General features: G+C 37.1%; 1 protein-coding gene across 16 annotated transcripts in view; it reads left to right on the forward strand.

Annotated features, from left to right (window-relative positions):
* foxp1b (forkhead box P1b) overlaps nt 1-13942 on the forward strand; it is a 227866-nt gene that overhangs the window by 84642 nt on the left and 129282 nt on the right. For 13 of the 16 annotated variants that reach the window (XR_009769307.1, XM_061687387.1, XM_061687388.1 and 10 more), the window contains one exon: nt 737-803. The exons of the other annotated variants lie outside the window; for them this stretch is intronic. The gene's annotated coding sequence lies outside the window, so the exon portion shown is untranslated. The remainder of the gene's footprint in view (nt 1-736; nt 804-13942) is intronic. 16 annotated transcript variants of the gene reach the window in all.

The following is a 13942-nucleotide window of genomic DNA, read 5'->3' on the forward strand; positions in this document are numbered from 1 at the left end:
TTGCCATTGATTTACGATTCAACTGATGATGTGTTAATTGAAGTATCATTCATCACAATAATAGGGTATATGGGTCGGAATGATCCAGGTTTTGTTATTGTTAACTCGTTTTGGACATACTGTAATAGATTCTTGTTGGTGTGTTTTTGCTCAAACGTCTAATTTAGATAAATACCAAATTCATGGTCACACTTTTGACTGACAAATGTATGACAAAATGGGGAAAAGGTTAGGTGGTGAGTTTTTTCCCCCCCTCCCTCCGTATTTGGATACGCTTTAATGCTTTTATTCAAATGCACCCGGTATCTTACCCCACAGTGACTTTTAAGTTTTCCATAAAAATATGATTTTGTTTCCTTCATTTTTCCCCTTTTTTTGAGTTGAGTGCTCAGTTGGGAAATTCTTGTGCAAACACATCAGTACTGTCAAACGCATCACACACTGGCAAAATGCATTAACCACTAGGGATTGGGTATTTCTTTCTGGTATGTGATGATTTCTTTGTCAAATTACCCACACATATTTCATATGTTGGAATCAATATATGCAGTTCTAGTTTGGTACAAATGCAAGGATTTGTATAATGTTGTATTTAACTTCACATTAGGATAAACATAAGGAACTGCAAAGGGAGATGCCCCAAAAGCTTTATATATATATTTATAAAATAAGGAATCAAGTTGGTTGCTTTGACAATTAAGTTTTACCTTAGTTTACCCCCATCTTTTTCGTGTAGGGGGCATTCAGTGTTTTACCTACACTAGAAGAGAAGATTGCTTTGAATAAGCGAGACCTTCAATAAGGTAAGAGATTTTCCCCAATACATCCTACCTGAATAAGTGATGCAGTGATGTTGTCATGTGTACAGAAACCGTTTGGGTAAGTCACACAGCTGAATAGACCGGCCAGTAGGCCATTATAACTCTATGAAAAAATAAAAAAGAAATACTCATTAAAAAAAAAATTCTAAAATATCTGTGAATAGGATGCTGAATTGCGAATATGCTGGATTCCACCGTATCCAGTGTTCAGCCATTCACCAACAAGACAGAGTACAAGGCTCAATTGTGTCATTTGAATACTAAATAATGATGTGCTTTCCAAAATAAGGATCAGGGCCCAGTTTAAATAAAGCTAGCATCATGCCATACACTTGGGCTTGTCAGCTATTTGCACGGGAGTGATTGGCTTCATTGATCTATTTACAGTATCCACGTCATACGGGGGGCATTCACGGGCAAAGTCCCCTCAAACGAGTTACTGTGTCCACCCTGCCCTTGCTGCCTGCAGTGTAACTTTTTCTGGCAAACGTTTTTTTTTTTTTTAACTATATGTAAATCTATTAATTAAAGCCACTAACAGTGAAAATAAAGATAAAAAAGATGACAGTGTTGTTCATTTTCATAATGTCATGTCACATCCTGTCGAAGTACAACTGTATACCCACATCTGATGGCAATGCCAAGTGTTAAGTTTAATACTTTCAAACTTGGCCTAATATTTGGTGTCTCCACAGCAATGTGCAAGAAGTCATTCTCCATTTTGAGAAATGCGTTTTCAGACCACAGGCACACAATGCTCCATAAAATAAAAAGGCCCAGTTTGTTCACCTGGTGTTTGAGAGACGTAATCTTAAAATGCACAAATGCGTGAAAGGACACTGTCGCATTGAGAAAAATGCCCACACTCGCTGCCTTAACTCTTTTGAAGGCTTAGACATGCTGGACCCTCCATGCTGGACATCTAATACCACTTTCCTTTTCTGGTCTTTTCTAATACAGGCATCCATTGATATATATTTATTTTTTTTTTTACTATATGCCAAATTTATGTTCGACCCAAAATAATGGAACTACGTAGACTTATTTAATTCCAAATTTAGCCATTATAAAACTTAAAACAATGTAGAGGTACTGTTTTAAGTAACATTTTAATATACGTAATGGTCACGTAAGGAGAAAAGTAAGTCATATACAGGTAGATTATTTTTAATAGGTAAATGCAACTTTTAGTATTGCTTTTCCAATTGGGTAAACGTTCATTATCGAATTATGTTAGTGTCATTACCATTTTCTCTTTGGTTTACCATCATTTGTAATATAACCCAAGTGAACTTGAAATGCTCTTTTTAAATGCTTTTGTTTATTAAGGGGAAAAACAACTATTCTAAGTTACCTGGCCCTGTTTGAAAAAGTACTTATCCTCCTTATTAAGTCATGAATTAATTGTGGCTCATCACAATTTTTGGTTAATTTTCACTGATCACACTCAACCAAGCCTGATTACCTCCAGACCTGTTCAATGAAGAAATCACTTGAAGAGAAACTGTCTGAAAAAAATCAAGTCACAAAAAAGATTTATTTATTTATTTATTTTGTCCTGTTCGGCTGATAGGTCAAGCCGAATGGGAAATCTGTATCCCTTTCATGCCGGAACACTTTTACTGTGTCACAGTGGAGTTTTTAAGCTTCCGCTGTGGTATTATAATTGAGGTTTATTGAGAATCAGACTTGATCAGTCGAACAGAACAAAGTTTCGAGAAGGGATAGAGAAACAAAGACAAAAGACAAAGCACTAATTGTAAACAAGATGAGAGAAGTAAATCATTACATTATCGACAACAATGAAACATTAAATATGAGTGTTGCATGGGGCTGTAGTGGTACACCCTGTGAGGGAAGGACAGGACAAGATAGAACAGGACAAGGACAGGATAAGAAGCATGCAGGACAAGGGTCGTGAACCCGACTGTACAACTGAAGTGTGGTGGCATTAATTATGTGAATTATAGAAGTATACAGGACAGAGTATAAGTGAGGGGATACACAAGTGATTTGAATATTCATGAGTTATTTGTCGTAGTAAGTGCATGACCCAGTGAAAGAGTCCTAAGGGTGTGTGTCTGCGGATACATGGAAGTGAATTGATACCGTTTTAAATTTTTGGAAGGTGTGTGTCTCGTTACATCTGGTGTGAATGTAGCCCAGCATTTCAGAAAAAGAACATCATACTAACAGTCAAAGATGATGGTGGTAGTGTGATGGTCTTGGGCTGATTTCTCCTTCAGGACCTGGACAACTTCCTCTGATTGATGGAACCATGAATTCTGCTCTTTAACAGAAAATCTGAAGGGGAATATTCAACAATCAGTTTGTGACCTCAAGCTGAACCGCACTTGCGTTCTGCAGCAGGATAATGATCCAAAACACACCAGCAAGTCAACTTCTGGATGGCTTAAAAAAAACAAAATGAAGGTTTTGGAGTGGCCTAGTCAAAGTCCAGACTTGAATCCTATTGAAATGCAGTGGCATGACCTTAAAAAGGCCGTTCATGCTCGAAAACCCTCCATTTTTGCTGAATTCATACAATTCTGAAAGGAACAGTGGGCCAAAATATCTCCACAGAGATGGGAAAGTCTCTTTGCCAGTTGTAGAAAATGCTTGATTTAGGTTGTTGCTGCTGAGGATGGCCCAACCAGTTATTTATTTTGGGGGCATTTACTTTTTCACACAGGGCCAGCCAGGTAAATGAAATTCCCCTTTAAAAACAACGTTTTAAGTTCACTTGAGTTACATTTGGCTGATATTTACATTTGTTTGATCTTAAAGTGCGGAAACGATGAAAATACTTTTTCACGGCACTGTATGTATATACAGTATATAGGGTGTATGTACATCATATACATATATATGTGTTGATATATATATATATATATATATACACGTGTGTGTGTATATATATATATATATATGTATATGTATATATATATATATATGTATATATATATATATGTATGTATATGTATATACATATGTATGTATACATCTATATATGTATATATATATATGTATATATACATATATATATATATACATATATATATGTATATATATATATATATATATATATATATATATATATGCAAGGACGCACATACACCCACACACACAGACATTCGCAAGCACACACACAAGCACACACAGATTCACAAACACAAAATATGTTGAACAATATTGACTAACTTTTTGAGATTAATCAAGCACAGTTACGTGAGAATGTCAACCACAAAGGTAACCAGCTGAGGGAAACAGGCTTTGTTGTTCTATGGTTCAACCTCTAAATTGTTCGAGATATGGTTGATGTTTTGTATAACAAATTGTGTTTATATGTATTGTTTATGTGAGGAAAATTTCCATTCCTATTAACCAGTTTCATGTAAGTATATCCGCATTGACTCAATATCCAACAAAACGATACACATGAATGCTTTGGTTTGATTATGAGGTCAAACGTCATACTATGCAGATAACATTTAAAAATGCGTGATGGATTTACAATGCTTAGGTTGGATGGCTTAAAAAAAAGAAAAAAATATCATGTGTGTAAAAATAAACAATGAGTTAACGTTCCCATTCAAAGATTGTGGGCATATTTAGAACCTCAGTTAAATTTACTTTGCTGCATTTACTGCTTGCTTTGAAATGTAATTTCTTTATATCAGCATCAAACTGAAATTGCTATGTATTAGTATTTGGCTTAGTAAGCTTCTAATTCAGTGGCATTTACAGCCGTCTGTTTTTCCAATGCATTTATAACACTTTGATTCCACGGAGCTCTTTAATCGTTTATGCCTAGATTGGAACATAATAAACAACTGTAGCAAAAGTGCCTCGTGGGGGTGATTCTGGCAAGAAAGTGAAACGCTTCTGTCACTCGCAGTGTTGTTGCTGCGCTTTAAGTAGCTTAATCTATTCTCTCAGCACGGCTGCCATTGTGTAAAACCCTGACAGGCATAGCAAATATATGGCACTTTGGAAGCTGGAATGATTGTCTTACAAATATTGTATGTAGTGAAGACTAAAGCAAAATCACAAATCAACAACTTGCGTCAGTCCCTGACTGAGATTATAAGATGTCATAAAGCTTTCCAAACAACCTCACCTTGCTGCTGGCTGCATTCGTTATCTGATGCTTTACCCTAATAATACATCAGCATCCTTCTAGAACAGCACACCAGCATGTAAACTTGCTGCCGTGTACCAATGAACTCAGAAGTCAGGAACAGTGATGTCGCACCCAAGTTGTTGGTGTTGGAGTAATTCAAAAAAGCAAAATAAGCTAGCACCTTTTTTTATTTGTGAAATGTTTATAGAGTCAAGCCAACCAGTAATGTTCGATAGTGATAGATTTCTCCCTCGTTGGATTGTGCTAGTGAAATTCTCAACATACAGAGCAGGAAACAGCTGAGCACACAGATGACCTGGCTGTTTTTTGTTGTGGTTGTTTTTTAATTGCTTCTACTCTTAGGAGTTTAAAAAACAAAACAGAAACCAAAAAAAATCCATGTTTTTTTCTTGAGGCCGAGAGGCAGACCCTAAACAAATCACAGGTTAATCAAGCGAGCAAAACAAGGACATGCAAACTTCCCAAAGAATGGCCAGAGCCAGTCTGCTGTGTAGTTTATAAGTTGAGACTCCTCTGTCTTGGTGTGCTTGCCGCTGGGACAGCCAGGTAGTGTTTACACAACTTGGCCAAACGGGGAAGCCTGCCACCGTTCTTAGCCCACCACAGGAGTGGGTTTTGCATGGTGAGAATTTGCGTTGGTTGCAAAATAATCAAGGACCTCTTTGTGTGCGGTGGGATAATTCCATACACTCCTTCCATTTTGATAATGTGGGTGGAAAAATGATCCAAAATCCTTCTCAAGTCTCTTTTTCCCCATTTACTCGCCCTCCCTCACTTACCAAAGCCATGCATTCAGAAATAGAAGACAGTTTACATCAATTAAGGTGACTTCATTCAGAGCACTCAACTGTTGCTGCAAGCCGCTATACCTCCTCAAGCCAAAAATCCATGATTAGCCCCAAGTCGACGTCACGCTCTACACATCGTTGTGGAGATGTAAAGTCAATACGTTTACAAGTCGACTAGTATATCAACCTCTAGTAGCAAGTATAAACCAACCTGAAATGCCCACAATTCAACAACCTGAAAAGATCATCATTGCTATGACTTTTTTTGGCCAAAGATCAATATACGTCGTGCAGTGCATTTAAACTGGGACTTCACAGAGAAGCGTGAAATAATGGAGAGAACGAAAGGTCAGTTACATATAATTATAAACATAATAAGTATGTTGCTAACATTAAATTAGTGACTGACTTACAATGCATTATACACAATGATCTGGACCCTTTCGTTCTATAGAGTCTAAATGTGAGACATTAGAGATACAAAGACCATTAAATAAGGAGAGAGATTATTTTGGCTAAGGTGGTTAGTGGAATATTGCCACGGTTAGCATTTCACCCATCTGTCCAGATCAGCTAAGTGTATATGTTTACTCCTGTCACTGTTTCAAATTTTCACTAAATGTACGCAGTTGTATTAAAAATGTGTCACTTGAAAGTAGATGTAACTCGCATACAGGTGCAACAGTGGAATTGGGCACTCCATCCTGCAGTGTACAATAAATCCAGGCTAACGCAACCCCACTAGTTGCTGTAGCAGTGCAGTGTTTGCAGAACATGCATGATCAAATGCAGCACAAAACAAAAAGCTACCCATGTGGTTGTTTTGGTTGTGCTGTTTTTGCCCTTGCAAAGAGTACCTCTTAAAACCCAACTGCAGGTATTTTAGATTCTTTCAGACAAATGTTAAATGTTGCAATGTTCTATAACTTTTACTGTTTTGACCTGGAAAATAAAATACATTAAACTAAATACATTTTCAGGCAAAAAAAAAAAAAAAAAAAAAGCTGGTGCGTAAACTAACAAAACAGCGTTTTTTCTTCTTTTTCATTTTCAGTTGAACATGGTGTTTTGTCAACACCTACTCATTTCCTCCTGTATGATTTGGTGCTCATATGTGTATTGAAAGGTAGAATGAATTTCATTTTTGTTGTATATATATGATCATCTTCAAGAAAAGTTCTTTTTGGGAGGGAAAATGCATTTGGTGAGGATCAATTTATTTTTCTATCAGTATCAGAAAGGCCATTTACACTCTTGGTCTCACACCTGTATTGACAAGGACAAGGATAATATCAACCAGCTACCACCAGCTGAACATATTTGTGTGAGATAGATTCAGTCAGTTGAAGGTAGCCACACTGCAGATGTGTTGTCTTAACTGCTAAATAATAACAATAGTAATAATAATGTCCTTAACACCCACTAGTGAAGGTACACTTTTGTACTTTAGGTTTTGACTGTTTCTACTGACATTTAGTAGTCTATTGTTATTCATGACAAAACCATTTTAAGTGTAGAGAGTTCTTCATGAGGTGATTTCAGCCCAAAATTGTATATTGTGATGCAAGGTTAGGAATAAGATTGAGATGGAGTTAAAAACAGCCAGCATTTGGAGAAGACAAATGTTATCCTTTTGCTTTTGTCTAAAGTGTTCAAATATATTTCTTGTTAATGATCAAAACCATTGTACATTTTGTTTTACTATCAGCCAATACAATTCAATGCAGAATGTAGTTTGCATGTGACTAATGGGTAAATGTAAATACAATTTGAATTTATTTAATCACATGAAAGGATGAGACTGTTTTGAATTGATTTCTTTTTTTCTTTGGAGTTCATTTGAAAAAGAGTCTCTCTGACTAACTAGAAAAACAGCCCTGTTGATGCAATGAAAACTGGAATGACCATTAGCTGAAACATTTCCACCCGGTTGCAACAATGTTATTGTTTACTTGACCATACATATCCTAATATGATTACCCCCTTGTCAAAGCTGGCCACAGCAAATCCGAGAGGCCCTTACAGGGAGATGTTTTCAGCTGCCACTTCGACAATACGCAACGAATGTCACAGCTTGGCAAAATAGCCTGACTTTCATGGTCTTACAGTACTTGGCCTTCCTTTTTGTTTGACTGTGGCTCCCCTGTGTAACCACTCTCCATTGTGAGATGTCCACTTCTGTCTTCCCCCTTGTCTTTCTTGCTTTTTTCTCTGGCTATATTTCTCTCTCTCTCTCTCTCTCTCTGTTGATCTCTGTCCATGGTTTGGTGTTAGCTATGTGTAGATTGACTGATACGTTCTCTGTTTGCTTGTTATTTAGTAGAAGGGGTTGCTATGCTGTTAAAGTAGCGGTTTCTCTCCCCACCATGAAGGCACAGCACACCTCAGCTGCAAGTCATATCCTGGCCCGAAAGTTGATGCTGTTCATCAATTGATGCTTACAGGATCTTAATGAAGCTTCAGTGAAACTCATGGACGAAAAGAAATGTCATATACTGTATTTATTTATTTATGTATTTAGATACACACACCTGCTCTTTCTTGTTGCAGATAATTAGCTTGATTAAACTCAAACAACATTATTGGTTTGAATTGGGTTTGTTGTGTTTTCAAATCTTCAGACATTGTTTTGTATGATCAGTGTTAAAGGTAAAACCTGATAAAATATGACCAATCAGGTCCCATGGCGGTCTGTCTTTATCAGTGCAATCTATTGAGAATACTATTACTGGGTTTTTGGCAAAGAGGTCAGCAGCCTTTATCTGGCAGAAGAAATAGGGGTTTATCAGATGCATAGGGTTTCTTTTCCCCAGCTGGTGGAGGTAGATGGCAAGCTCACTTAAATCCTAAAATCCTCACGTTTATGATATTTGCTCAGCATTATCTGTGCCTGTGGATGAATGGGAGCGCAGACCATGTGGAATGTATAAGGTCATACGGCATGATTTACACAGTGTAGAGCCAGAGAATCCCTGGGAAAATACTTGGTCTCACTGAAGATTGTACACTAAGGCAAGTTTGTGGTTGGTTAAATATAACAGTTAGTGTTTTAGCAATTTTACATTTTGTGGTTTCTTGGCTGCATCAAAATTAATTTCGGTTGCTGTTGTTTTCAATTTTCAAGATGTAAAAAGTGTATAGGGTTGCTGATTTTATGTTTTGTATTGAAACAAATGTTGCAATGCTTTATAGTTGGGATGTTTTTACTTCCGATCTGATCCCGACATTGAAGCCTTGCCTTTTGGCCGTACCGATATTGGTCCGATCCGATTTCAGCAATAATCATACATAATTTGCTTATTCTGTAGTATAAAATGTTAGAAAAGGCTTCATCAAGTGATAACTACTCAAACAGAGAACATAATCAGGAACAATAGGTATGAGAAAAATTGACCCATTTTTTATTAACCAATGGGTTACATAAAGTAATTGCTGTACACGTCTTAACCTCTGAGAGGGCAGGGTGGTGCACGCAATGAGATACACACTTGCAGTAGCAAAGAAAGTAGTGTCACGATCAGTTATTTTTTAATAAAACACATTTTTCACAGAGTTTGAAGATTATATGCCCGAGAGTATGATATTGCCTCTTTGTGTTTGTACAGCATTTGTGTAGCAATAGTCATTATTTTGAGAGATATGTTTCGCAAGTTCGATGCTAATTTGCGTTAGCTCGTCAGTGGTGTTTTTCATTCGTGTGTTAGCATTGAGGTAGCAATTTTTTTGAAGTCTGTGATTTATTTTAACATTTAATAGGTGTAATTATTTTTATGTGTGTTTAGTTTTACAGTGAACTTCAACTGGAGTGCCAATAACTTTAAGCAAACACGATTCACTCTTACTGCTTGCTACTATGTTAGCACCCTAACAACCTGTTGTGATCACGTGGACTCTGTATGCGTAGCATGGAATGGACTGCTTGTATAAGTGAGTGAGTGGTAAAATTTCATATTTTAGATACAGTCCGATCCGATCTGATACTCGTTTGTTTGCTGACATCAGACCGACTTCCGATCACAAAGATTGGATCGGACACCCCTACTTTCTAAAGTGTATTTCTGTGTATTTTTATAATTTTATCATCCTGCAAATACTGATAATCTTGGCCACTATAATTGTGATATGAAATTTCAACTTCCACACTTTATGATGCTGCTGTTGTTGTGGATTGTGTTGACCAGATTGACTTGAGTAGGAACAAATATCATCCTATTAGGGATTGGAATATCCAGATTAATCACTATTGCTGGTTATCTTTGATGGTATTACAGAAGTATTTTGTTACAGATTAAAATTTTCTCGAATTTGTTTGTCTGCTTTGTCTTTTGTGATAACGTAACCTTGCATTTGTTTGCCAGTTTGTGCATCTGTGTCCCTTCATCTCACATAATGTAAATGTGAAGTAAGTCTCAGGTGAGCTCTGGGTCCTTGTAGGTGGCTATGGCCATTATTTCAGTCTGTAAGATAAACTGCTATAAAACAGGATTCTAGCCACTGCCAAGTGTCACTCCGTTGTCCGTCCAAATCAGCTTGTAAACAAAAGCAGTATATTATTCTGTTAACTTTATATAGGGCAAATTTCTGTTTGTAGGTAATTAAGGGTTTTAGCTGTTTTTGGTCCTAAAGCAAACTGGTAGTTAAGAAGAAGAATAATCACCTTTATTGTCATGAACATGCATGCATGCACACGAAATTTGTTCTCTGCATTTTACCCATCACACACACACTTCTTAGTAGAACACACTGGAGCAGGGGGGAGCTGAAGCGCCCAGCGAGCATTTCGGGTTATCAGTGTCTTGCTCAAGGACACCGCAGCTGTAAGTCCCGGGGATGTTGGCGGATGGTCCGGTTGGGGTCTTGGACCTAGGTCTCCCAAGGTGGCAGGTGATAAACTTAACCATTAGGCCACGGCTGCGTTAAGCATGGTATGCACTATGCTTATGTATCCACTTGTTTGCTTTAAAATAAAACTGAAAAAACACAGTAAGTAAAGTTCACTCTGTTGTTGTTACACATGCAGTACGTGATAGGCAGATGGCATTTACCTTTATTTGATGTTAATGAACTTTGTGGAAGACCTCAAGGTCACTTTCTGAGAAACACAGCTAACGCTTGTAAACATATTTACAGCCAAAGAGTTTGTAAACACTGTAAAGTTATGCAGATGTAGTTCAACCAATACTAGCAATTAATTTTCCCCGATTTCCTTAAATGTGAAATATTGTGCTGTGTTTTAATTTGTCAAATCACACTATGTGCACCTTAAATTAGTTACAGAAACCTTAGTGGCATGCCTACTCATAACTCAAGGAGAGAATGAAGGACGAAAGTAAATGCAGCACGAGTGGGATTTTTAAATATTAATTAATGAAATGCTGCTAAGCACATCTCTCGGTGGTGTTTTTTTTTTTAATATACACGTTAAAAAAAAAAAAAGAGTCCACTATTAGTTGTGGAGGTGCATTTGGACTTCAAATCCTTTAATTAGAAGTGAGATATTAGCATTTCATTGGGCTTTATGTGGGGTGAGGGGTGAGGGCAGCGACTGTGCCTTCATTAGCCAGCTTCTCTGTGTAATGAGTGCCGTCATTAGCTGATGGAGGGGATTTGCTCTAGCTTTACCTTGAAAGGCGCATCTTTTACATACTTGTAAGGAATAAGGTATTTTAATGGCTTTCTTAATGAATAGAAAAGAATGCTCCATCTTGAAAATTTTCGTGCATTTCTGATAATTTGTTTCTTTTTTTTTTTGTTTTTTTTTGTTTGAGTTTGTTCATGTTTTCCAATATGGGGAAAAGTTTGGAAAAGCAAGCTATCCATGAGTCTAGAAGGTGGTGGGAAGAAAAATGTAAGAAACTGGCAATTTATCACTAATGGCAACATTGGAGATAACATAAAAAAAGTGATTTTTATTTTGGCGCAGTTTCTGTGATTTGCAAGGAAGGCAGTGGTATCTAAGCCGTAGTGCTTAAATTGAAACACTCCACGTTTATCAAAGAACACTCACAGGATAAGTCTGACGGCAAAAATGTCGACGCTGAAGTTCATTTGGACTTTCAGCAGTCATGACAGTCAGAGCTGTGGTGTTTTTTAATGATATGGAAGTCACTCTAAGCCTTTGACGGTGACTGTATTCTCAAAATCATGCATGAAGTGATTTGTATTTTATTGATGAGTTTTTTGAAGTGGCAAGTGTGGGAAATTGGATCTTTGATCTCCTGGAGTTTGGGAAATATATTCTGAGTGTGTGGAGCTCTGCAGGTAAAATACCCACATCCAGCTATACTCTCTTGCAAGCACATACACTGAGAGAGACCTGTCATTTAGGAGGAATATCCCACCCCCCACCCTCCTTTTTGAAACGCATATACTGTATGTTTTGGATGTATTCGTTCTGTTGTACATGGTGATTACCGATGTTACCGATGAACAAAACTAGGTGTTTGTTTTCAACTTCAACCAATCACTTTGATATGCTAATTACAATGTAATTTAATTTGAGCCCTGTAATGATGATGGTGTTATTATGGACATAAATGATGCAGTTAAGCTGAGAGTAATCTCATTTGCATACTGTACATGCCAGTAAATTAAGCCCTTTCCTGTGTTGCTTCAGCTTTAATTTTCCACTCCTTTTCACACAGCATCCCTCAGCCCTTGTGCCTAATAGCAGGCCAGCTTGTTTGATGTCGACAGCTGCTTCCCGTACTAAATCTAGTCACAATATGTAGTACATAAAGCCAGCTAAGTGCTCTTTTAAGAAGTTCATTTTAATAAGCTAGCAACTCTTCATACTTTGTACTGACAGAAAGGCATGCTCTGTCATCACCATTTTTTTTATCCACAGTGGATGCTATCATGTCCAGGAAATCAATAGATTAAATTGTTGTAGTCTGTGTTATGTACTAGTTGTGCATAGGAAAGAAGCTAGTACAATTTTTTTAATATTCATATCAGTTTTTTTTCGGGATGTAACGGTACGCTAAAAAGCAAGGTTTGGCACCGACCTTGATTTTAGCATTGTGCTTAGTTCACATTCAGTACAGAAGTAGAACAAAAAGAAAAATGTAAAATGGGTTATCTTTTATGTAACTTGGAACAGATTTAATTGCTTTAATATGAAACATAGAAAAATGCAAACTGCTGTGATAAAATTCTCCAAGAAAGTAACATGATCAAATAACCAAATTAATGTACAATAAAATTAAAATATTTAATAATTAACTAAACACCATGTGGTGACATAGTTTGGTAACATATCAATTACTTTCCGGTTTATGGATGTTGGCAGTGGGTGCTTACTTGTGTACCTGTTTCTTGTTTATATTCACTTATGTTATTGCTAATATGTGGTTTGAAGCTGGTTCCTCTCTGCTGTAATGCGGTTTCCTGCTAGACCAGGTGTGTCAAACAAATTTTTTTGTTGCGGACCACGTTGTAGTCACGATTCCCCTCAGAGGGGCATTATGACTGTGGAACCGTATAAATGGTTAATCGTCTCATATTATTGCATATAAACAACAAATTGATGGAAAACCATAAAATACATTACACTTACCTTATGTTCCTTGTGGGAACTCGTACCGGTCGATACCCCTCTGTAACCGTACCTAATGTCCCCTACTTTAAAAAATCTAAATACAAATCACAGTACAGTGCTATGAAAAGGTATTTTCCCCTTTCCTAAATTCATTTTTTTATATTATTGAAAAATCCATCAGTCTGAAATATGTTACAAAGCCAAGTCCGAGGCTTTGTGACTCTGGTAAACCACAGTCAGAGCCATTCTCCACAAATTTAGAAAACTGGGAGCAGTGCTGAACCTGCCCAAGAGTGGTCAGCCAGCCAAAATTACTCCAAGAGTGCAACACCATCTCATCTAGGAGATCACAAAAGAACCCAGCACAATATTCCTAAAAAAATACAAGGCTCACTGGCCTTAGTTAAGGTCTCTATTGTTGACTCAACCATAAGAAAGACACTGAGCAAAAATATCCATCGGAACATTCCAAGGCAAAACCCTCTTGCTGACAAATACAAAGAATACAAAGGCTGGGTTTCACATTTTCCAAGAAAATATCCTGATTTTCCCAAATAGTTTTGTAGAAATATTTTGTTGACTGACAATACAAATGTTTTGGAATGCGTGTGGCCCATTACATATGGCCTAAAAAATAACTCAGCATTTG

This window comes from Phycodurus eques, chromosome 10, assembly GCF_024500275.1.
Source record: "Phycodurus eques isolate BA_2022a chromosome 10, UOR_Pequ_1.1, whole genome shotgun sequence".
NCBI classification, from domain to species: Eukaryota; Metazoa; Chordata; class Actinopteri; order Syngnathiformes; family Syngnathidae; genus Phycodurus; species Phycodurus eques.